Source organism: Anguilla rostrata, chromosome 11 (assembly GCF_018555375.3).
Source record: "Anguilla rostrata isolate EN2019 chromosome 11, ASM1855537v3, whole genome shotgun sequence".
NCBI lineage: Eukaryota > Metazoa > Chordata > Actinopteri > Anguilliformes > Anguillidae > Anguilla > Anguilla rostrata.
In genome coordinates, this window is record NC_057943.1 from 31,843,758 (window position 1) to 31,869,715 (window position 25,958).

Consider the following 25,958-nt stretch of genomic DNA (forward strand, 5'->3'; position numbering starts at 1 on the left):
CAGGTACAACAACAACCAAGTGATATTTTCTACAGATTTTCACAGATGAACAAACTATGAGACCAATGTGGTTGGTACAGAATGATCAATCACTGTTAATAACAGGTTTCTTTTGTCCATTAATATCTGGAGACACATGCAAATATTCATGTTATCCCCATCGATGACCTAATCCAGTAAACCCCAGGCCGGTGAATGTAGGCAACTAGGGCTGAGGGGCTTCTGTTGAAGAGAGGAAAACTTCCACCTTTAACAGTCAAAGCAAATCTGAGAAAGCGAAGAGTGCGCTAACCTCTTCACACAGTGTGCTAACCTCCTCACACAGTGTGCTAACCTCCTCACACAGTGTGCTAACCTCCACACACAGTGTGCTAACCTCTTCACACAGTGCGCTAACCTCTTCACACAGTGTGCTAACCTCCTCACACAGTGTGCTAACCTCCTCACACAGTGTGCTAACCTCCACACACAGTGTGCTAACCTCTTCACACAGTGTGCTAACCTCTTCACACAGTGTGCTAACCTCCTCACACAGTGTGCTAACCTCCTCACACAGTGTGCTAACCTCCACACACAGTGTGCTAACCTCCTCACACAGTGCGCTAACCTCTTCACACAGTGTGCTAACCTCCTCACACAGTGTGCTACTCTACACAGGTCTAACCTCACACAGTGTGCTAACCTCCACACACAGTGTGCTAACCTCTTCACACAGTGTGCTAACCTCTCACACAGTGTGCTAACTCTCACACAGTGTGCTAACCTCACACAGTGTGCTAACTCCTCCCCAGTGTCTACTCACACAGTGTGCTAACCTCTTCACACAGTGTGCTAACCTCCTCACACAGTGTGCTAACCTCTCACACAGTGTGCTAACCTCCTCACACAGTGTGCTAACCTCCTCACACAGTGTGCTAACCACCACACAGTTGCTAACTCTCACACAGTGTGCTAACCTCTCACACAGTGTGCTAACCTCCTCACACAGTGTGCTAACCTCTTCCTCTCCACACAGTGTGCTAACCTCCCACACAGTGTGCTAACCTCCTCCTCCACACAGTGTGCTAACCTCCTCACACAGTGATGCTAACCTCCTCAAAAGTGTGCTAACCTCTCACACAGTGTGCTAACCTCTTCACACAGTGTGCTAACCTCTTCACACAGTGTGCTAACCTCCTCACACAGTGTGCTAACCTCCTCACACAGTGTGCTAACCTCCTCACACAGTGTGCTAACCTCCTCACACAGTGTGCTAACCTCCTCACACAGTGTGCTAACCTCCTCACACAGTGTGCTAACCTCCTCACACAGTGTGCTAACCTCCTCACACAGTGTGCTAACCCACCACACAGTGCGGCTCAATGCGGTCATTGGCTAGTGGTTACTACAGAGCCCAATGGTGAAAACTGCTAAACAGGAGTAGCTGCAGCTTCAGCGAATGGCAGGTTGGCAACTTCCTGACAGCTGAACCAAAGGAATGAATCCTCACAAGGTGAGTCCGATCCTTTCATTCACTAAAAACACTTCTCAAAAAGAATGGATCACTCACGAATGACACACCTCTCCAGCACAGCAACCTGGATTCACAGCGCGCTAAGCTCCTCCAGCAGTGAACACAATGTGCCGGTTGCCTTATGCTATCACAGCCCACAGCCCTCCGCTACGCAATTTCTACACAGCCCGCACCCTCTCCCCCCACATTTTAATGACAGGCACGCACACCCATAATCAAACTTTGCTTATGAACATGAAACCCGCACGGGTTTGTCAGATGACTCAGAAGGCCAGCCTGTTTCAGCCGCCGCGAGGGACGCGTTTTTTCTCTTTCTACGCGCGCCCGTCGCCCCGCCAATCAGACGCGTCTCCGTTTACGGGCGAGCGGAGCAGGCCTAATGACTTCGCCAATTAGAAAGCCAGCCCGGCTCACCCTCGTCAGCCCCTGACCGTGAACTCGTTTGGGGATTTTCGCGTTCAAAGGGAACGCTAATCGCTTCTCCTATACGGAGATATATGGATTTGGACTTTATTAATGGGTAAGGTCACAAATGACGTCAGGACAGAGAGCTCTGAGGGACATACGCATTTATTCAGCTTTCACTGCTGTGTTGTAGTGCGCGTCACTTTGGTTTGTGTCGTTATGTAACCTTTGTGCACCAGAGTGCAATATAGATACATAACTTAGTTGCATTTATATTTTTTTACATTTTTTTATTTAAAGACGAGCAGACAAGCCCTTTCCTAATTTTTGCTTTATTAAGACAGGAAACAGAGGAATCAGAGACCTTAACAGATAGAGAAGGGAATCCCAGCTCAGGAGGTGCTGCGGCGGGAATCGAATCTCCGCCCTCACAGGCATTTGCAAATGGCCGTCTGAGGGAGCGCACGATATTTAAGATATGTTGGAATATGGACCTTCTGAGCACTAGCCCTAGCGACCAGTTCCATTAAAGAGGAATACTGGCGCTGAGGTGGAGGGGTGGAGATGGGGCGTCTCGTTCTGGCTCACGGTTCGGATGTAACTCACACTCAAACGGCAGGCCTGGGGCGGAGAGCCGCAGCGCAGGTGTGCGAGCCGGCCGACGCAAAGCAGGCCTTTCCATCACCGCCACGCCCCGCGACACCACAGGCTGGTACTCTGAGGCCCACGTGGACCCGACCTGACGCAGGACCGCACCCCTCTGTAATTTCGGCAGAGCCACGTCTCTATCATAACAAGCGCCGAAGCAAGGAGAACGGGAGCGAGCTCACCTGATTATTATTTACTCACGACAAAAGCCAAAGGACACTTCCACAAAGCAGCAAACGTACATGTAAATATATAAATCTATGTGTGTGTGCTCATATATGAATATATTCATATACACACTGTATATATAAATATAGTGACATAAACACACATACATTTTATTATAGATTACATTATATATAGACACACGCACACGCACACACAAACACAAACACAGACATATTCAGGAGCTGTGACATCTCTACTCTTCCCCACAAACAAAATAAATGTCAAGTTAAGGACTTGGTGAAATTAATGGCCAAATACAGCCAGAGACAGGCCTGCTGGATAGCTAATATAAAATAATATTGTATTATTATACATAACATAGCCAATATAAAATACATCTGCTGCAGCTGTGTCTCCGATGCCACTGGCCATGGCATTCATATCGTGGCTATAAAAAGCCACAAGCTGAACAGATTTGTCTCCGTGGCAGAAAAATAAATAACAGCGATATTATTGTACTATTCGTCTTCGGGGATTGAAGCCTTCCCCTTCCTTACCGCCTCTAATTTCACCGTGCCCTCCTCCGAACCGACAAGCCAGCGTTTGTCACCGGAATTGCCTTGGAAATGGGTTTTTATTACTTTCGTTTAAATAAATGAGCCCCCCCCCTGCCCCCAACCCCCCACCCCTCTGAGACGTCATGTCAGCAAACTCATTACATCACCAGTCCCTGGGCGCCCTGTCACTGGAAAACGCAGAATCCCTCTTCAATAATAACGCATTAGGAGCTGCCAGCCTTTACTGAACGTAACCGGGCGAGCGACATGCATATTCTTCCGACAGAATGCCTGGCTGTTTCCATAACGCTGAAGTCCCTTGCAGCTCATTAAATCTGAGGTATCGCAGGTGCGCTTATGTGAAATGAATATTAAAAGGACATTTCGAGGCTGTGAAACCGCAATACGTGCATTCTGTGGGGAGATCTAATTATTATATTCATAAATTAGATTGAACTGCACAGTGCGTATGTTAATATTAGTTAGGCCTAAATGGTACTGAATCTTTTTTTCTCCCACGTTTAGGAATTCAGATCTGCTCCGGATTCAGTACCAGACTGTGCAGCCTCATCCACACACTGAAACAGTACCTTAACAGGATGAGCCACCCAGCAGCACCACGTGCTATTCAAAAGATGATGTTTCCTAAATGTTGGAGGAGGAAGTTGATGCTTTTTTAAAATATGCACACCCATAAGTGTATAAAAGGCATTTCAGATACTGTGTAGATGTAGACCAGGACATAATGCAAAATCTTGATAAAACCGAATAATATTGTTTTCCTGCTCAGAGTTCAGCGGACCAAGAGCATCCCGACGGTGGACTTGGGATAATATTTGAAAATCCGCAGGGAGAAGCGAATGAACTGGGCATTCCACAGGCAGCACTGGGGTCTGACGGTTCGAGATCCAGACAGTGCCGCAAGGCGGCAAGTTCGTTCGGACGGACTTTTGGCAAACGCTCGGCAGCGGATTCAAAGGCACGCGATTCAAAGCGCGAGCTGCAGCGGTAGTCAGGCACAGGACGACGGCTCTGCTGCTCCGCGCCGCAGTCACATGTCACGGACCTGACATTTCAACATCTCTGAGGTTAGAACCCGCAGGTCGTCACGTGAGGCCGCACCGAGGTGAAGCCCGCACGGAGGTGACCCACTTTCAGCGGGCCAGAAGCCTGCGAAAAGCGTTCGGCTTCTGCATCGTCAGCCATCGTGGAATGACCATTAACGCAAAGGGGCAAATTAATGAGGACCGGCTCATCGTCAGAGCAAATTCTGCTTCACAGTGTGAATGTCAAAGGGCAGTCCTGGCGATTGAGCACGTACGCAGCCGAATCATTCGAATCAGCCAGGGCTAAACGGGGAGAGCCCTGTGTCAGCGAACGACGAATCGGGGTCTGTCTCTCCCACAACAACTTCATTTGTAGTTCTAAATTTGCACTGAGAAAACTTGAGAGAAACTTGCTTGTACTTGACGCTCTTGTGTCAGTTATAAGGTCAGAAGCAGGCTAAACTTTGCGTTTTAAATATGAGATGTACGGTATAAGGGCTGAGGAAGGATCACGCACAGTTTAATCCATTCTTTGGTTAGGACTGCGCTGAGATATCAGCCTAAACTCTGTTGGCAACCAAATGCGGATTATCTTTAGAGCTGAGGGTCGGAGCTAAGAAACACAGGGGCTCAAGAGGCTCTGTGCTCCCTTCTTTGGTCTGTCAACCAGACAGAGTCGGGGAGAGAGAGAGAGAGGGAGAAAGAGAGGGTCAGAGAGAGGGAGAAAGAGGGAGGGAGAGAGAGAGAGAGAGAGGGAGAAAGAGAGGGTCAGAGAGAGGGAGAAAGAGGGAAGGAGAGAGAGAGAGGGGAAGAAAGAGTGACAGAGAAGAGACGGAGAAAAAGACCAACAGAAAGAGTCAACAGAGAGAGAGAGACAGAGAGAGAGATAGAGAGCAACGAAGAGCGAAAGTGACAGAGAGAGAGTGAGCGACAGAGAGAGAGCGAGTGACAGAGAGAGAGAGAGAGAGAGAAAGAGGGGAAGTGTGAATTGCCTGCAGGGCAGTCAGGGCCGCGGGGGGGGCCAGTGAGGTTCCGTTTCTGAGCGGGGGCCCCTGAAGAACTCGCTGTTCTCTGAAACGACGCAGTGGCCGGCCAACGCCAGTGGAAACAAAACTGAGAAGAGAGGGAGGAAAAAAAGCACCCGCGAAGACGCAAGCGGTCTTTGTCAATGCAAAACAGGAAGGATGTCCACAAGCGCTCTGAAAAATGACACACACACACACACACACACACACACACACACAGTAAGATTGCAAAACAAGCTGCAGTCACTGCAAAACAAAATACAATAAAATTAAAAATGACAGGCATTACAGTTCAAAGCCAAAGTAAGAGCAGAGCCAGAGCAGCAGTGAGGCTAAGCAGCTAAATAAACGGCTATGCCCAGCGCAGAAGCTAACGTTCTGCTGATCTGATCGTCCGAATGGCCAAAAGCGCATTTATTTTTAACTATTTAAACTATATTTAAACTATGCCTGCAGTCTGCTGCCGGATTTACGCCCAAAGCGTTTCGACCTGTGGTGTCAGCGCACAGCGCAAAAGTCAGCGCAAAAGTCTGTAAGGTGGGCGATTTAAGAAATAAAAATGAAAAACGTACAAAACGAGACCTTGCGGACAGCACCCTAAACGCATTGGCAAGACGGCGTGCGCACGTGTGAATGCTTAGGCTCTCTCCGTCCAATCACACGCTCTTGCTGCAACACAAAAGGTTGTTTTTGTAAGTTGATATTACACTTATTGATTATAAATGAGCCTCTGAGCCTTGGTGGCACTGTTACGGACAGACCAAGACAGGATTCAGCATGCTGCGGTTGGGTACAATCAGACACACAGACACTAACACCCAGGCAATGTGCGAAAAGTGACACCCTATGTCCTTATTCAGGCTTCCTGTGTTTACAGTCCTGTATTCATCAGTGTACTCGCACTTAAATACTCACAGAAAGCACAGAAGTCAAAAGAGAGTGAGAAGAGAACAAACCCATTACTTTTATTCCTGTGCCAATATTAAAGCCAGTGAGTCCCTGTGGTGTGTATAGTCCATTCACATAAATAAACAGTGTTTCATGGCCTGACCCTAGTTTGTATTGGAGAAAAATAATAACACCGCTAAGACTGCCAATGACCGGCCAACACCCACTGGGCCAGACAGACAGACAGACAGGCAGACAGACACGCAGCCATATGCGGTCCATCTGAAGGCTGGGGCGGCCAAACCGGTGGAGCGGAGGAAGGGTGCGGGGGTGTGGGGGGGGGGGGGGGGTGGAGGTAGGCCTGTCCGATGAACCGGGGAGCGGTCAGATGTTCACCACAAGCGCTGTCTGTCGCTAGTCACCGGAGCGAGACGGGGCCAGGCAGCGCGGGGTGGGGCGGGGCGCGGGCGGGCCATATGCCGGAGAGGGAAGCCCTTCTGCTCCGTTGGAGACGCCGTGAAAAGGAGCCGACGCCCCCCCCCCCCCCCCGGCTTCGCCTCACAGCAGCGCAACTTAGCGCAATTAGCGAAGGCGTCCTAACCTCGCTATGACAGCAAAAGGGAGGGAAAAGGGCCTCCCCTGGTGTTCCGACAGAAAAAGGGAGGGGAGGGGAAGGACACGTCCGAATGACGTTAAAACAAAAAACCAAGGAAAACCCTTTGACCTCTGGCCTCAAATCCAGACGAAGACGCTTGGCTCAGCAGCTGACGCGGCAGCGAGGGTCACCACCGGGATTTTTTAAATTTTTTATTAAAGATTAGCTTTCCGCTTTTCGGCCCACGCTCCTGACCAAAACCGAAACCTTTCGCCGAAGAGGACAATCGCGGCAAAAGCTTGAGGACGATGTGGACGTCCCGAGGAGGCTGGGGAGAGAATGGTTTCCGTCGGCGGTTCCCCCCCCCCCCCGCGTTTACCGACCCCCGGAGTCACCGGCCACTGGCACTTTTACAGCCCCCGACCGGCTCTAAACGGGCTCGATGTAATCAGCCCCCTGACACGTTAAGTGGACCACCTGCGTCTACGCCTCCAGTGACGGGCGAGAGGGAGGCCTTGTCCGGGGAGGCCCGCGGCGACCGGGAGGAGAAGAGGGTGCGGGTGTTATATCAATGAGCCTCTTTCACCTCGGAGGGCTGGGAGCGAGCTGACGCGGGCTAATCGCGATTAGGCACGCCGCGCACGGACATCAAACGGAATTATTCAAACCCGCAGAGGGTCCTTCATCCAGCGTTCACTCTGCTAGGAGACGTTTCATCTGGATGCGGAGGAAGGAATTCGGCAACGTGCTATTTATAGCAAAAAAATAATAATCTAAAAAAGAACCTCTTTCTTGTCACTGTTATGCTCATTTAGAGACTGTTTTGAACGGTTCACAAAAGGTCCAAGTTTTTTCCTCGCTGACGTTGTTCAATGGCTTTTTTCTTTTCTTTTTTAATTTAGAGAACAGATCATCTCCCATTTCAGACATAATTTCAAGGAGTATTTGTATTTTATTTATGCAGCTACTTTAAAACGCACTCATGGCTTGGAAATAAAAGACATCCAAGCTGTCCGTCATTGGCATCTGCCAATAGCCTCCAGCACCGCGGAGCATGGAATGCGACCGAACGCCATCACCTTCAAAGGCATCGGTGCGTTTCCCTTTGATGACAGGAAGTGAGGTCGTTTCCATTCAATAAAAGGACAATGCAGCAGTCAAGTGGACAACACAATAAGTGGCACATAAAGTATTCCCTAAACTTAAAACAAACCAGCCAGTGAACAATGTTACTGGTGTTAAAAAAAAGTTTTTTTGAATGAACTTCAATAATCAACATGCAAAGGGAACGCATCATCTTAACTCACGCACCCCTCACACAAAGTAACACGAAGGTGAACATTTCAGGACAAACCGCACCAGCAAGGGTTAACTCGCAGCCTGTGAGCGAACGGGAAACGAGAAGAACCTGTCAGCGCAGGCAGGATGGGGAACAGCCACTTGGCTCGGCGACGAGGGGGAAAAAAGGCTAAATTTCGGAGATGTCATCATAAAGGACACTGCCGATGTCACGAAAGGACCTGCAGAAAGAGATGAGCAGAGGGCACGCGATGGTTTCCCCGACCGCACACCGCACCGCGCCGCGCCCGGGAATCGGGGCTTGCGACACAGAAGGACGGCCCCGATTGACCAGCGAGCCGCTTGCATAACTCGCTTTCCCCGCGAAGCAGCTAACAGGTTTAGCCGCGGTCGGTCAATGGCATTAATTAAGGGCTTGATATGCCGGGCCCTCTGGCCAGCTGTGCGCTGACTGGTTTGGATTGCGTCGATGGGGCCACAATGCCAAGGCAGTCGAGGGCCGCGTGAAGGAGCAGAGTTGGGCGGCGCCCTTTTAAATGGCGGCCCCCCGAGCCCGACGGCTCTGCGGATGTTGAGCAATCCGACGACGTGCGGCGGTCAGCACGTGCGGGCGAGGAAACGGGGAAGTGCAGGAATTTCAGCGTGCGGTAACAAACCCCAGACCGGCGCCGCACGTGACCGCGGGCAGTCAGATGCTCACGGCTCGCAAAACTGGAAGCTGAAGCCATATGATCAGCGAAAGCAGAAGTGAGGAGATGGAGGAAGTCGGGCGGGGGGGGAGTGGTGGGGAGACTTGGCTTCAGTGAGTCAATGTCATTGGCGTAGTGCTGAATTCCTGATTGCCACCCGCCACCCTCCACCCCACCCAGGGCTCCGGGTATGCAGTGTCACAGCGCTACCCCGTGTCACCCACTGCACCCCCCCTCCTGCTCCTGCATCATTCCTGAGACTTAGTTGATTTTAAAAAATCAACAAAAAAATCAATGAAGGCGCTGAAACATTAAAGCAGTGCTTGGAGGTTCTGACCTCTAGGTTCCTGGGGTCAAAGCTGCAACAACCAGAGCGGCAATGAGATTTTATAACGGATAGCTCAATAAATAAAGTTCAAACTTGTAAATCCATTAAAGGGCCATGGTAGAGCCTACGTAACTTCATGTAGGGAAATTCTGAATGAATTGAATGAAATTAAATGACATGCATGATCCTGAATGCAAACAAGAATCCAAAAATTTGTTTCCCTTCTAAATTCTTAAGATTTAATATTTGAAATAGCGACACAGTTTCCAAGTTGGTCCATAGACGTCCAAAAAGAGCTGCACCACGTATAACACAACTGGCAAGCGAGAAATGCATAGATTGAGCCGTGGTGCTTCCGTCATTAACGGGGCAGTTCTTCCCAGAGAACGCCCTCTCCCATTGTGAGTCTTCCAGGAAGCCCTTACGTAAAAGGGGGACAAATTGCTCGTTAACGCACTGAAAGACCGGGCCCTTTCCAGCTCGCGCAAAGCTGTTTGCTAATAGGCGCTTTATCGCTGGGCTTTAAGTGTGGGAGCAGTGGGCTGCGGAAAGTATTTACTGCTGCTGTGGGGGGGGGCTCGGGGGTGCATTGTGCCATGAAGAGCTGTGCTTTTTAATGACACCTATCAACCCCCCCCCAAAAAACAGACATCAATCCGGCATGCTCTCGCTTCCAAGAGGAATGCTGACCCGAGGAAATCAAGAGGGCTGCGCAAATTTTGAGTTACTTTCAAGCCTCCTGCTAAATAAACTAAGAAGAAAAAAGGAGAAGCAAAGCATCCAAATGACCGGGTGTTTCTGCAGCGAAAGCTTGGGCTCGCTCAGGGGGAGGGGGAGAGAGAGAGAGAGAGAGAGAGAGGAGAGAGGAGAGGAGAGAGAGAGAGGAGAGGGAAGAGAGGGGAGAGAGGGAGAGAGGGAGAGGGAGAGGGAGAGGGAGAGAGATAGAGAGGGAGAGAGAGAGAGAGAGGGAGAGGGAGAGGGAGAGGGAGAGGGAGAGACGTTTGGATTGCGCGGCGTGAAATCGAATAAAGGGCCATCTTTGTAGCCCGGGCAAGACAAAAGGACCAATAGTGTGACAGCAAGCCTGAATGTGGGGGGACCCCTGCGCACGCTCTCACACACACACTCACACACACACACACACACACACACACACACGGGAGGGGATTGAGCGGCGATTCTTCCGGAGGCCTCTGGCCTCTCTCCCACCTCCCCTTCCCAGGGGCAGCAGAGGCGACGATGTCCCCTTCCGAATCCCAACTGCGTCTCAAACTGAAACTGGGAAGTTAAGGCAGGGTCGTGCAGGGTTGCCAAGAGGGAGAGTATTTCCATCCCTCCAAATGTCATCACAGTTTTAAAACCCAAACAGAATATTAAAGGGGGGTGGAGGGGCAGGAAATATGAGTGCAAGTGATAAATTAGGGACTTTAAACAGTGGTAGAGACGCGAGGAGGAGTAACAAAAATGTGCATAGGAATTAATATCAGAGTGAAGGGGGATTACAGTGAATATTTTTGGGGAAGGAGAATATTACAAACATCTGGCAACACTGGGTTTTATTAAGGCCTTTCTTCAGGACTACGAAGGCAAAAAAACAGCAAAACCAACACAAACAACAAGGAGGGACGGACCTGCCCCGTCAGAAACCATCTTCACTCGTCAAAGGATGTAGAGGAGGACCAAAGAACCCCATCAAAAACCGCAAAAAATTGGCTTTACTAATCACACAACCAAGAGAGTCATAATCCAATCACGCCAGCTCACTCATTTCAGCTCCTTCAAGCTCAGCGGAATGAATTGCACATCCCTTCTCCAGTGTCACGAATCTGAAACTTCCTCTTGGTCAGACGCAGGCTAACGCCGCGGTGATCTACGCTCTTGTGAAACGCCCTTTGCGCAACGCGGGCTGCACGACACGCGACACTGTGCATACAGTAATTTCGGGACGTCGCTTTCCGTTTGATCTCATCTCTTACGAGTTTTACGAGTTCTGGCTGTGTAATCACCGAACGTGGAGCGCGACGTATAAATAGCACTTTTTTTTTTACAACTGCTGAACAACCTGTAATTCAGAAGCCTTTCAAAGCTGGCCTACTGTTACTCCCCTCCTCACCCTCAAGAGTAATTACACATTCCCCCTTGCCCCCGACCTGCCCCTCCCCAAAACCCCTTGATCCATTCTCCCGATCCCCTTTCGCTCGTTCAATTTCGGACAGCCCCTCTGGAGACGATTTTGGACAGCCGCTTCGGACTGAGGGGGTGATACGGGGTTGCCATGGGGTAAGGGAGAGAGAGATAACATCTTCAGACGGATTTGGAAGAGCCATCTGGAAGCCGTTTGGGAAGTCTTTCCGTGAAAAGGGTGGGGGGGGGGGGGGGGGGGTCACGGATGGAACACAGATCGGCGGACCGGGGGGGGGGGGCAGAGGCGGTCAGAGCGTGAACGGCCCGGCAGCCACAGCGTTCACGGTCCCGCTGGCCGCCGTCAGTTTTGCCCGCCCATTTCGCCGGCCGCTGAAACACTCGCGCTGAGGGGCCGTCGCTTTTATACGCCAGCCGCTGTGACGGACGGGCGGACGGGCCAATTACAGAGCGCAGCTCACGCTTAGGGGGGCATTACCGTCTCAGAAATAAATGAGGAAAAAACAGCATGAACATTCCACAAAGAAAATGATATTGACAAATATAGCTTTTGTTACTTCAAAATAAAATAAATGTATGTTCGCAAATAAATGCAGCTGGTCCGCAAATAAATGCAGCTGGTCCGCAAATAAATGCAGCTGGTCCGCAAATAAATGCAGCTGGTCCGCAAATAAATGCAGCTGGTCCGCAAATAAATGCAGCTGGTCCGCAAATAAATTCAGCTGGTCCGCAAATAAACGTAGTTGGTTCAGCAATAAAAATAGTTTGTTCACAAATAAAAATAGGTGGTTCACAAAAATATGTCTTTGCACTAACAAACAGATCTTGTGCATCATCCGGTGACTGGGGAATCGCTCGCATTGATTCGTGGATTTTTGAGACGATCCTCATAGCAAGATGTGCAAATAAACCCCAACGAGTCTACTCCAGCCAATCAGATTTTAAAACCACACTACTCCGACCAGTCACAGCACGTGTGTTGTGCTCACTCCAGGGCTGTTTGACGTAGTGACAAGAGAACTGCTCTGTTGGGAAGACTGCTGCGATGGCTAATCTCTTGATCAACAAAATGAAGCCTTCAAACCTAGAACCGAAGAGAAACCGCATCATCATATATTTGTACTACCCCATTAGTATTCGAAAGCAGCTGACTAAAAAAAAACAAAAAAACTGTGACTTATGGTCAGCATGGCCGCCCGTAAAGATCTGACAGATATGCTCAAGTCTGACTGTCTGATTCCGGTCGATATTATTAATCCTACAGTGTGAATGACTCGGGTGAGCTTTTAGCATCCATTGTGCTTGTAATTTGGCCTTAGCTCAAACATTACCAGAAAACTGAAGGACCAGTCAACAGGTACAGAATTTGTAGAGCGAATGTTGTGGGAACTAATCAGAGAACTGCATCCTCGCTTTCCGTCAGATTTGAGGGGTTGAGTTACATCAGCGCAGAACGATGAGCAGAAGCAGACAAGGCTGTCAACACCTAGCCGATTTTTCAACACAAAGAAAAAGACACAAAGGCTAAAAATATAGCCTCGGTTCTCGGAAGGCTTTGTGACTGGGTCCTGGTGGAGAGAATACTCCATAACAAGCCATTTGCTGAACATCTGTAAATGCAGTCGCTCATTAATCTGTGAGATGTATCCCAAATGAATTGTGAATGGATGATTTAATTACTGTGATGTAGACATAGCCTAATCGGTCAAAGAAATTGATTCTTTTTCTTTGGAATAAGATAACTAAGCAAATTAAGGCTGGAGGTGTACTCCACAACAGTGTCCTTCACCCTTAAACTCCATCCAATTGAGAGAAAGGCCAAATGCAGAACTGACAAAGAAGCAATCGAAGTTCAAAATGCCTCGACTTGTAAAAGAGCAAAATGTATTCACAGACTTCAAAAGGGCAGCGCTAACGATGCGCTATCAGTGACAGCCACAGAGCTTATCAGCGTTCGCCCACAGAGAGGCAAGCCTTTCGAGTAGTTCACAGAGCTCAGTGATTGACAGCCCAAGGCAACCAATCACAGGCTGTATGAAAGCTTACAGTCCCCCCCACTGCCCCTTAACTAGCCTCAGAATCAATTAAAAGCACATGAAGATAGCCGCACATTCGTACCGCTGACTGAAGCCATTGGACGTGGCTGGTGATGGGGGAAGCACACGTGGACGCCGCCAGATCTCCGCAAAGTACGGGTTTCGGGACACGCTAAACAGCCCCTGACACTGTCAGGCTGCGCTAACTCTACCCGCAAGCGAGTCCTCTCTCATCCGAGGGGCTAATGCGCTGCAATCCACGCCGCCTGACGGCCCGAGCCCGGCCCGAGAGGAAGGGCGACGTGCAGCTGTTTCCAGAGCCCGCTCCTGCGCCCCCCGCGTCGATATGACAACTCCCCCCTCCGCGCGCGCGTCCGGTTTCCGATTTCCCGCCGAGGAAGTAACGGACACGCCTGGAAAGAAGGGCGGCTCCCTCGCTGCCTCACGAAGGATGCGTACTCCTTTCCTCCACTACCACGTCCTCTCCTCTGTGCCCCGGACACAGATCTGTGTGTCCTCCCCCTCTCCTGCGTCCCAATACTGGAGGAGACGATTAAAAAGCACAGAACTGTATTGCTGAAGCGACTTCGAAGTTGTCACCCCCCTCTCCTTTCCTCCACATAGTTCCGGGTAGGAGACGAGCGGTTGTGGGGGAGTGGAGGAAAGGAGGCGAGGAGTGCAGAGTAATGGGACGTACCCAAATTCAGTTCTCTGCAAAAGTAGCTTCTTAACAAGGAAACTCAAAAGGCAACTAATCTGAGACACGCTTTCGTCGGATGATGTCACAGAACAGTAACGTGATTACTAGCAAGCTATCTGGCTAATTTGCTGCCTTTAAATGCTGCGTACAAAGGCAACTGCCTTCCGTTTGAGATGCGGCCACTGTGCTTGGGTCATGTTTTCTTTAAAGTCAGCAGAAGTTGCTTCAGCACTATAAACCAATTCTCTGACGCAACGACAAAAAGTGAGTTATTAATTTTCACATTCTTATTGCTCAGGGGAGGCGGTTTATCGCAAACTATAACCGTGGACAGTACGCACATACAGACAGAATGTCAAACCCAATCATCAGACAACCTCAGTGCAGCCTCTTTCAATCTTTAAATTGTGAAAGGCGGTTTCTCACAAATTATAACCACGGAGAGCAGGCAAACAAAGACACAATGTCAAACCCAATTATCATACCTCGCTGCAGCCTCTTTTAATCATTTAATTGTGAAATAAGCATGTCGCATACGAAATGATTCTATTTTTTTTTCCCAATGATAGGATCCAGACAGACATCGATACCCATCGTTGCATGTCGTGTGTTACAGAAGAGATGTAGTCCATTGTTCAGATGCGCTAAAGTTGAAAATGAAATGCTTGTCTGTGCAAATGTGATTAAGTGTGCCAGTGAACTGGCTGGTGAGCAGCTGAGGGCTCGTAATCAAGAAGCCCACTTCTGTCCGCTCTCCCAGCGCACCCCTCTGTGAGGAGGGCTCCCTGCCTCCTCATCATCGCAAGTGGCACTGTGGCAAAGGTGAAAGAGCATGCGCAGGCAGCAAAGAAAGAAGGGAGAGGAGTGGTGAGAGAGGGAGAGGAGCGGTGGGAGAGGAAGAGGAGCAGCGAGAGAGGGAGAAAAATGGTGAGAGAGGAAGAGGAGCAATGAGAGAGGAAGAGGAGCAGCGAGAGAGGAAGAGGAGTGGTGAGAGAGGAAGATGAGCAGCGAGAAAGGAACAGCAGAGGCGATAGAGAAAGAGCAGCAGTGAGAGAGGAGGAGGAGTGGTGAGAGAGGAAGAGCAGCGGTGAGAGAGGGGGAGGAGTGGCGATAGGCACCAGGGATGCCTTGTTCAGACACACACACACACACACACACACACACACACACACACACACACACACACACACACACACAGAGTGATCCCTGTAGAGATGGAGGTCCCGTACTGTCACGCTACGCTGCAGCTTTCACTCACAAAATGCACCAGATCAAAGACCACCACCCACCAGGCCATGATCTGTTCTGTGGCCTGCCTGCAGAGCCCCATCACCCTAGGGGATCATAATAATCTATTAATACTCCATGGAGGGAAAATAAGTCATTATTAAGTATAGACACTGATAATAATAATTCTGCGTCTATCTGTCTGTCTGTCTGTCTGTCTGTCTGTCACAACAGATAGAGGAACTGTGATGTGGCTGTTCATGTACTCTCACTGGATTTAAATAGCCCAAAAAGATTTTTCAGTATTACTGTGTAATTGTGTACTCCCCCTAGTTCAGTTAATCAGCTACTAGGGTTGCCAGATTCCATCCTCTCCGGCTTACTCAGCACACACGGAGCAGCTTGGGCGACTCACCGAGAGTTATGGGTGAAGACGTGACCGATCGGTGACTGTTCCCTCCGCCCTAATCACAGGTGCCGGTCCGTGGGCGGGCAAACCCAAACGGGGCAGCGTGCTACCTTCTAATCAAAAGGCTCTGAGGCTGGTGGTGATTCAGCCCCACACGCTAACCCTAAAAAGGACTGCCACCAGAAGACGTGATTACATGTCACGATTTAGCCGTCGCCCCGGCCGGCATCCTCCATCCACAGCCCACAGAATCAGCTGAAGGTCGCCTTTGAGCATTAAAAAAACAAATAGGACCATCTCCTTCTATTTCAGCAACCACACAACTCCCAGATCAGCGTCTTTCGCCAAGTCGCCGACGGTCTTTTTAGACCCGAAACGGAAGGAGATCGAGACTTCCCAAAACACACCCGCCTGCATGTGACTTGACCCCGACTTGTCAACGGTCTCACAGAACAGAAATTGTTTACAAGAATTCCTTCTTTTGCAACACAGTGGGGCTAGCACAGAAAAACAATTCTTCCCACTAACAAAGACAACCACTTCAAAGGCCTTGTGGATGCACTTGATAGTTTCGGTTTAAAAGCCTGTGGAGGGAGGAGCAGGGTCACATCTGATAGCGGTGAGGAAGGGGGCCGTTCCTCAGGAGTCTGTATGTTTTCACACAAATTGCAGCTTCTACAACGGAGTCCTCGGCCGGCCAATCGCAGCCTGCCAAGCGGGCGCCATACTGAAAATGGCCAAATTTTAGGTAGACAATGGGAACTTTGGAACTTGACACAGCGCGGCAATCGCAGAACATCAGCTGGAATGCTATCAAAGACACAAGGGCTAAGAAGGAGAAGAAAGAAGCCCAAACGTTTGCTTTGGAAAGCCAATCCCGTGTCCCTGCCCTCAGGAGAGACGCGGGTCGGGGTGGAGTCTCTGTGGTCTTCCAGACACCAAAGCACCCCTCGCCCCCGACACACATAGACAGACACATCTGGATTTATTTGACGATCCTGACACGTCTCCCGCCGTTTGAGTGCGCAACCACGACGGGTCTTCCCAGTGGGAACAATGGAGCACTTTTCAGTTCCACGGGTGTCCAGAAGGACCAAAGGACTCAATGTCCAAACATGTCCACCGAACTTTATGCTGCCATGTATCCCCTAGACCTCTGTAGGAAAGTCACTCACTCCAAGACGTCTCACCCCAGAACAAACAGCCAATCATTTATATTCATGGCACAATCGCTTCATAACATCAAAGACATGTGTTGCATGCATTTACATTTGAGGCATTTAGCTAATGCTGCTATGCAGACTTACAATTAGTGCACACAAAAAAGTTTCAGCCCTGCATTCGTGAATCACCAACATTCCAAGTATGAATTACTTGAGCATGTTGAGCAATTTCTTTATGGAAACACTTTGGAATCAATCTTTAATTGGTGTTTTCTCCTAACAGAATTAAAAGTTCAGACTTTTGCAGCCACAAGAGACAGACAGATTGGTTCCGAAACATGTGTATAAAGAGCTTTGCACAACATGTGCCTTCTCTGTTTTTTTCCGCAAATTTCCCCCCCCCAAACACCTGCTTCTCTTTAATGAGCAGATGTGCACACCATATCTTTTTAATGTGTGACGAAGATGCCCCCGTTCGAGAGATACAGAGATACGGAGACTTCCTCTTCATTTCACTTCCTTTCACTTCAGTATCAGCACCGACCCAACCTTCCTGTTTACCTGAGGAACGATGCTGTGGTGCAAACCTCATGTCGTGCAGCCATTTTAGCCGACAGGCTCGAATGGTTATCGTGCCAGTCGTTTGTTCTCAATCTGCAGAGTCACATTTTTTGTTTTTCTAGTCGAAAAGGGGAAGAAAAAAAGCTTTTTTTACACTTTTAAAATGTGCAGGTTCGTGGAATCAACATTCCAATAAATCCATATCTCAAAAATCAACTTTCTAATAATTGAGTAAATAACTAATCATTTAAAAAGTGAGTAATAATTAAGGGTAAAGACAGAAGTTGGTGAGCGTTAGTTCACTGTCCCGGCAGGCAATGTGTGGACGGAACTAATTGTGGAGCTCTGTTACTAAAAGGGGATATGAAAGAACCTTCTGGAAACAGTAGCCTCTCTGCAACCAAAAAATAAAAATGAAGGCAGGAAAGGGTCACCCAAACTAACCAGTTCTGTTGGACTTCTCTGTGTGTGTCCATCCATCCATCATCGATACACGCTATTCCTGGTCAGGGTCGCGGGGAGTGCTGGAGCCTATCCCAGCAGGAATTCAGCCCGAACAGGTCACCAATCCATGACAAGGCACACACGCCACACACTCATACCTACAGGCAGTTTAGGGTCTCCAATTAACCTGACTACCCACCGCACCACCGTGCCGCCTTTTCTGTGTGTGCGTGCAAAAAAGATTTATGGGAAACCCATTTCCCGACACGCATGAAGCGGTTTTCATTTCTCTTGTGATTTCATTATCAAATGGAGCAGCTAAATCACAATCCATTTTCTAATATGGCTGCCAAGAACATTTCCAGGGGTGTCAAACTGTATGGGTTTTTTTTCCAGAGAATTCAACTGCTGCAATCGGTACAGAGCTACATATGATCAGGATTAACTTAACATTATGGAGTTCACCCCGTACATGTAAATACTGCTACGTTAACATCTTAACTGTTGTTCTGCACAATTCAGTATCTCTGATGAAACCATCTGCCAGAAGCTACTCAGTAATCCTTCCCAAAACAATTCAGTGTGTCTGAGATTAGTTGCCAATTTTGTTTTTAATGTGTTCATCTTCCCAGACAGCGAGACAGCATTCAGTGCCTACATCTCCGATTATTGCTTCCCCACTGCTCACTGGAGTGCTTTCGAAAATGTTTCCCTCTAAAACAAATCTCTCACATCAGAGACCATGGGGGTTGTCTCTCCATTATCCAGTAAACCCTTGCTGAGTTAGGCTATATTACAGCAGAAATGAGCATTAAGGTTTGTGATTAGACAATCATCAAATATTCAAAGCAAATAAAAATCTTTCCCATTTACATGCCAGTCTACATATTACTGGGATCAACTGAATTAGAAGATTGAAAATGTGTAACAATCAACGCTGAAACGCAACGCTCTTAGTCTGACAGAAATACCCACTGCATGTGATGTTATCACGATATAAGACTCCACCTCACACCGGGCTGCTGTTGGGGGGGCTTTCTGGATAGGGGGGGGGGGGGGGGTTCAGTAGTCCAATGGTCTGTGAACTTGTGGTAAATAGTATTGAAGTACATAATCAAGGCAGAATTAGCTATGACTAAGATAAATGTGAAACTGGTATAAATTTTCCAGTTTTCTAGGTAATTTCCCAATGTGACATGGGTCATCTATCAAAGGTAAAACTATCCATTTTGTCAACATCACAAAAATTTCCGCTATCGTCACAGGTTCGCCAGGTGCAACTATGGCCACGCAATGACAGTTTGGTGCGGAAAAGCGAAAGGACAGAAGGAAAACAGAGCAGGATAATGATGATGGGAGGCAGCTCATGGCCAAATAGATAAGGCCCAGATAAGCGGACAAACCATGCGGCGAACTTGGCCCCACTGCCAGCAGAGGGTGAGGAGCAGGAGGAGAGAGGGGAGAGACCTCAGAGACGAGGCTCTCGGGCCGGGCGTGTTCTGCGCAGGTGTTACGCAGTTTCCCTGAAGTCTAAACCAGCTCAGTGACGGAGATCAGAGGAGGACAGTCAAGGGAAAGTAAAAGCCCTGCCATGTGTCCCTTCCACCCACAAACTCAGCCAGCTGATTTCACTGATTAGTTCCGCCTCCTGGCTGAAGAATTGCGCTGATTAGCAAGCGCGGGTGATTGGAACGAAACACCAGGGAGGACCTTTTAGTTTCTGAACCTGGATTTCCCACCTCTGACGGAGATGGTTCACAGGACACCAGACCTGGCTTCACAGCTTCACTCGCACACAAAAAAAAAACAAAAAAACATTTCATGCAAACACCAGCAGGTCCATCAAGACCATCCGTCCATCATGGGGCCCAACTGTGAAGGCCTCCCAGTAGGAGCTAGACTGGCCTCCCTGGGACTCCTGAACCTCTCCACCAAATGTCCTGGGACCCCATGCTCCAGTTCTGCATCCACTTTCAAGCATAATAATGAGAATTAAGGCAGTCGGCTGCACCGTCGCTCAAATTAAAATAGGATATGGAAAAACAAACTAAAATTATTCTGTGGAAGAAGGTCTTTTTTCAAGCAAAGTAATTGCAATCAATTTTTTTCTGAATATAAAAAGTCACATATACATTTGAGTGTAACTTTGTTTCAGATTAATTGTAATTTTAAAAATCACTTGAAAAAATACCCTTTTCCACAGAACAATTTTAGTTTGCTCGCAATATGAACACATGATCAGTGATTCAGCAAGAGGTGAAGAGTCATTTCAGTCCAATCATTCCCTCTCTCTGAGGCTCTCTTTATTTCACAACTGACATTTTCAAAACAAGCCCACACCACGCACTCAATTCCAGTTCACTGGGGATGGGAAGGGAATTCTGTTCATTACCAGGAACGCTGTGTGAGACACAGACCAGCGTGTGTGAATTTAATGCAGGAGGGACGTAAAAAAAAATAAAGAAAACAAAAGACAACAAAGGGAAGTCTTAAAGAGAGCACTGATGCGCTCGTTCTCCGGTCACCCCTCCCTCCATTGTACAAGCCACACAAACAAACTGGCTGTAATTAGCACCTCATGATGGTACACAAGGCAGACAGACAGACTGCCCCTTATCACAAATGTGGACAGAACCCAACCATTAAAGGGAAAACTACAGTGAACCAAATTACATTTGGTGTCAGGGGTAGTATTTTAGGGTTTTTTTTTCTTTCTTTTTTTTTAACAGATACAATCATAAAAACAGATATATTTAAGTTCAAACCTGTTTTAGGAACACTTCCTCATCCTTCTTCCTCTTCTACAGTCAACAATAATATGCGCCAAGATGGCAGTCTCATACAAAAAACTGCTTACAATGCGCACATAATGATGAACGGCGCTGACATAAGCCACGCTACGCTTGTTGGCTAGCATGGTGCCCCGTCCTAAATTCTGCACCAAATTGTCTTTCCTGAGGGAACCGCTACGAAGATTTAGGCTACCAGTTGACAAATTAGCACCCAACAAACACGTCTCCATTTCCACTCCTGGTAGGAAGCGGAGGATTAATTTGGAAACCGTCGCGCCCGAGTAATTGAATTATCCGTGACCGAGCGCTGCTTCGTCGGACGGGGGTGGGGGTGGGAGGCCGTTTAATGTGCCCCTTCTTTTCCCCCCACAAAGACTCGCCAGGACATTTCTTCTAAAGGAGGGTATGCAGAAGGGGGACCAAAAAGGTTGCGCAGAGTTTAAGCTGTGTTAGCGTCGTTAGCCCCGTTCACCACAAACACGTATAGCTTCCATCAGGGCAGGAGTACTCCGGACCAGCCTCGTTTCTGGACTCAAGCTACATTCTACTCAGCCTTGGAGTTAGTCTCGGACCTTGAAGGCCGGTTCTGTCGTGAGCCCTGACACCAGGTCAGAATGATTATCAAATTTTTAATTTTCAGTGTTGTGGGGGATTGTTGAATGGACAAATAAAATGAAAATGCACATGCAAATGTTGAATGGTGGGATCTGAACACGGCAACTAATGACTGTCAATGTTCCATTTGAAAATGAAAAATGAAACGTCACACGCTTAGTGGAAGCAACCTGCGCTGCAGGACTGAGTGCTGACAGTACTGCTTCCGATCATTTAGAGCCAATGAGGGCCCTCCTTCCTGTCTGCACTAAGGCCTGCTGTTGTCTGGAACGTGGCACCTGAGGAACCGACTCCTGGCTGGATTCCCAGGGTTCCCAGAACCTCGAGGTGCAGGGGAGAGAGGTGGAAGGAAGGAAAGACGAGGTGCTGGAGGAAACGAGGTCCGTTTGCTCCGACAGACAGAGACATCAACACTCGGCGGTCGTCTCGACACGGCTCATGCTAAAAACATTAACCCCCCCCCCCTCACCCCCCACCCCCCCACCCCCACCCCCCGGAGGCAGAAGAGCGGCCCGTGACTGAGGCTCTTTCGCGGCTGCCAGGAGTGAGTCATGATCCGGGCCAGCTTTCGCCGAAGGTTAATTACACGGCCGCGGCGTACTGTCGGGGACAGGTGGCGTGACTGCCGCGTCGGTGGGAAGAAGGAAAAGCGTTTGCGCGGGGGGGGGGGACGATTCCAGATGTTTCCGATTGGCCACAGTCGCCAAGGATATTCAAGCCCTCTGAAATCCATCCCAGCAGGGCTGGGCAATATGATGGCGCTATTGGACGTTGACGATGATAAACAGCTATCGCGATGGGAGCTGGACATCGTGATTTACAGAAAATGTCCACTTTGCGGAGTTGGATTCCACCTGTAGGCACTGCACTTTGAAAGAGCTTAGCCCTGCATAGCATAATACACAACGGAGAGTCAAAAATGCATTCCTTTCCAAAAACCTGTTCAAGATCAACAAACTGAGGCTATAGTTGGAAAGTCAGATGTAGGGAAAAAAAGGAAAGAGGGATGCATCATGCATGTCAGAGCCTACTGCCAAAAAGAGAGAAGGCCGCCATTTGTCTTTTTTTTCATCCCTCATCCTTTGGGACCTTTGCAATATCACCTATTCCTGAAGTTTTCCTTTTTGTCAAATCACTTCACACTTCGCTGATTAGGTTAATGGCCATTGCATGCGTAACACAGTGCCATCGATAAAGCCTCTGACACTGCATGATAATGGACAATGGGCCTTACAGGCTTCAGAAGTAATGTTAAAAACTGACCATCTATTGTAATACTGTACCCATTGTCTCCTGATAATGCATATACACAAACTTATTGTGATGTCATATATATAATTAATATTTTTATAGACAGTATTGTGATATTATTTTTATTAGCCAGCCCTACATTACAATCCACTTGATAGGCATTTAGACACTTTACGATCCCTTTAAATGACTTTAAAATCATATTTTGGTACAAAAGATAATTAGTATTCTGTTCAATCGTTTGTATTTTTTCATTGATTTTATGCCATTTTTTAAGCAGATTTAGATACATTTGTTTCCTTTGAAGGCTTCTCTCCTGAGGTATTTTCCAATGTGGCCTATGCTTGTCTAGAGAGAGAGAGTGAGTGAATTTCACAGCCCCTTTCAAAGGCCCTAATGTGCGTCCCTAGGGCATAATGGCACAATCACCCCTCCTGGTCACTTAATTGATGACCTTGTTTACAGGGTGTCAATTCGGGGCAGGACCCGCCTCCCCAGACGAGACTTCATTTTAAGGTCATTACAGAAAAGTAAAAATCAATGCTGAAAAAATCCTTTCATTTTACAAACGCGCTGCCACTGGGAATCAATTTACCCGGCCATTTTTTTCCCCCCCCTAGAACTGCAGAGGACCTAAAAGCGAAGCGTCAGCACCCCCGCGTCTCCTCGGAAGGGTTTTAAAAGAGGAGAGAGCGCAGACGCATTAACGGCGAGAGCCGGCGTGAGGAGAAAGCCGACGGGGTCGCCGTTTGGTTATCTGCAGCCCCGGGGTTTATCGACACGGACAGACACCGCGCGGGGACCGGCCTGCCTCCCGCTTTAACATTCCGCCGAGCGAACCGTCCAGAAATAAATAAAAACCAAATAAAACGCTGCGTCGTTTTTCTAGCCCGTCCTGAAAGCGGACGCGCTTCAAAACAGAGGACGAAAAACGCTAAGGATGGCTTTTTGATCGTAAGCCATCTTGCCTAACAAGGATTGATTAAGCTTATCCAGACAACCCCCACCACCAAAAAAATCCTCCTCTTCACCTACCCAATCAGCACCAGCCTCTGTGGAGTGAAGGCAGTTATCTTTACCCAAAACCATATGGTACCCCATGCCAGACGCCTTATCAGCAGCTAACGAGGTCTTTAAAGGCTGAACTTTCACTGATAGATGAGATCAGAAAGCGGGAAGGGGGGGGGGAGGGGGGTTATGAATGAGGCATTTATTTTTCACATGTAGAACACCAAAGTTGGCCAAGTCTGCTCTGCAACACAACTGCTTGAAACTTAATTATCAGACTACACTGCAGGAATTGACTGAGTAATATTGGGGGGGCTGCCTAAACGCATTCAATGCTACATCACAGAAGAGAGATGACAGGAATAAGTGCAAATCTAATTTATAAAAGGGAATCTGCAACTAGCTCACAAGTGCACTATTTGCAATCACCTCTAATTTTTCAATATTCTGTTTGCTACAATTTTAATGTGATAAAGACATTAAAATGCAATACCATAAAAAAACAAAACAAATGACCATCTAGTGACCATCTAGTCAAACACACAATCTACTTTCCTCAAGCCTTTGCATTATAAGCACAACCCAATCCTGAGAGGAGGGGAAAAGGCTGTGGGACACCCCCACACCCCACCCCCTGCAGCTGTGTACTGCTGTGCTTCTCCATTTTCACCCCCCATGGAATGTGGATTAAATGAAAGAGATTCCATATGATGTCATAGGGGAGGGGCCAGGCAGCCCAGTAGGCCCAGCCTCCATGGTGCTAAGTTTTTGTCCTTTTTGACTGGCAGTCCAGTGGGGACGGGGGCACCGGGCCACGCAAACCTGGCCATCAGCGCCTCTAACGCTTTCGTTTCCCTCCATAGGCCTGGCTTCCGATTGCACGTGTCAGCAGAGGAGCAAGGATATAACACACACACACACACACAGACTTCTCCGGTATCTGCCAGAGGAGTATCGAATGCACATTTTCAGATGCTGCCAAAACTCATTCCTGAAGCATTCCAACTTCATCTGGTAAGATATTTAAAGACTGCACTGCAAGCTTGATTTGAAATAGTCTCCCTCACTTCCACAGTTGGCCCAAGACCTGACCCTCCACTTCTCTCGTTGCGTTTGTGATTCTTTTACCCCGTAGATCACATTTCCACTCTTGCCCCTCCACTGGCGGCATTTCCTAGCATTACACAAGGCGCACACTGGATGTGCATCAAAACTCAAATAATCAGAATAGGTAAAGTGTCAACGAAGTAAAACGGGAAGCTTGAGACGGATCAAAAAGAGATCTAATCGTGCTTTTTACACAACAGCAACACGAGTAAGAGCTCATGAGATGAACTTTGCCTTTGTTTATCATAATCTTTGTAACATCCTGTTTGTGTGCAGCTATGAGGGCTACATGCAATGCTATCATGATCAATGGCTTTCCACAGCAGCCTGCCCCATTTTTACTGTTTTCCATTAAATGCCTCAAACCCGCACTTGTTCCCGGTACCAGTCAATACCTGTCTCTGACACAGGCAAGACGAGACAGAGTTCAGGGGTTTGCAGATCCTTTACCCATTATAATATGGCACGCGTAATAACAGAACTGAACCGAATTCGCATACCTTTGTCCAGAGAGCAAAAGAGGCTAGACCCATCTATATGAGAAATGACGTTGGAAACGTAATTTACTGTACCGCCGCCTTAGCACGAGGGTGCAGAGTGTCTCGTAGCGACTCCTGTATTCAAGAGGCAACAGTCTAATTCTGCAACTGACACTCTGAGTTCATAACCGCAGGCAACAAACAGCGAAAGTGGATACAGATCCAAAAAATAAGCGATAAATCGAAAGGACTGACAGAAAAAAAACATGAATAAACTGTGGCGCTATATCTTGGCCACCCACAGTCTCTGAGCAGATAAGGTGAAGGCACATCTGTCCCCAGTGACGCCAGCATGGAAAAAGGAATCATGGCTTCTTATCAAGATTAAAAGCCCTCAAGGCAGTGAAGTGCTATTCAACATTTATTATAAAGACCGCTAATTTGCATAAGTAAGTGGTCTCATCACACAAAATGGGGTTAGGGTACCCCACGTCTTGCCATGGGGGTAGCTTTGCGGCTGAAAACGGATGGGACTTTGAGGCTCGATCAGTGCATGAACTAATTAGATTTACTTTTCAATCTGATGTTCTTTTCTTTTTTGTCCCTTGAAGTGAACCGGAGTATCCACATCAGATCACAAGACCGATTGAATGCACATGCAAAATAGGCAACTGTGATTGCCATTCCTGATTCATTCCGTGATCACCGACAGAACAGTGCTGTTGGTAGCCTACTGCCTGCCCGGTTGCCCGCCACTGTGCAGCTAGCCCGTTGTTTTTTGCGACAATACTTAAGCAAGTAGGTTGCGCATTCCAAAAGCAAGCGTGCAATTCCGCAATGTAGCAAGTGATCCTCGGGCAAGA

The 25,958-nt window shown here is 48.3% G+C and overlaps 1 protein-coding gene across 1 annotated transcript in view; it reads right to left on the reverse strand.

Moving 5' to 3' along the window:
- LOC135234615 (phosphatidylinositol 3,4,5-trisphosphate-dependent Rac exchanger 1 protein-like) overlaps positions 1–25,958 on the reverse strand; it is a 113,630-nt gene that overhangs the window by 86,404 nt on the left and 1,268 nt on the right. The window lies entirely within an intron of this gene.